This window comes from Oryzias melastigma, linkage group LG6 (genome assembly GCF_002922805.2).
Source record: "Oryzias melastigma strain HK-1 linkage group LG6, ASM292280v2, whole genome shotgun sequence".
Lineage (NCBI taxonomy): Eukaryota > Metazoa > Chordata > Actinopteri > Beloniformes > Adrianichthyidae > Oryzias > Oryzias melastigma.
Window position 1 is genome coordinate 13,649,303 of NC_050517.1, and position 659 is coordinate 13,649,961.

Consider the following 659-nt stretch of genomic DNA (forward strand, 5'->3'; position numbering starts at 1 on the left):
TTTTTTTCATAAATTTATGAGATTTACTGTCGTAATTTATTAAGTTACAGTCGTAACAAGAAAAAAGTAATAAACTATGAATTATCTTATTTTCAAAGTCATAAATATACAATCTTGTTCTTTTAATTAAAAGTTACAAATTTTTTCTCGTAAATTTACGAGATTTACTATCATTATTTATTTATTTACTTTTTTTGTTTTGTTTTGAAACTGGCCCTAGAACTCTGTCGTACTAACTCCGTAGTAGATGTGTTAAGAGGAAAAGTTTCCTTAAAAATACATACAACTAAACATGAAAATGTATGTAGTAAACTAAAATCCCATCAACAGCCCTAAATAATCAGTCACACCAAAACTGCCTCATATGCAAGGAAATCATATAGAAAAACAAAGTTTAAAGACACCGAAACACACATACACACACAGAATACTTTTTTAAAGAAAATTTGGGCAGCAGGAATATCTAAGTATTCTCAAAACAAAATTTATCTGAAAAAAAAAAACAGAATTAGCCATACTTTTTCCGAATTATGTACATGGAAGAAGTAAATTGAAGCAAAAACGGCATACATAGTTATGGACTTTCACAACAAATGTTAACAGCTCGGTATTTTTTAATGACCTTGTCTGTTGAGCTTAAGTTTATTCTATTTCATTTA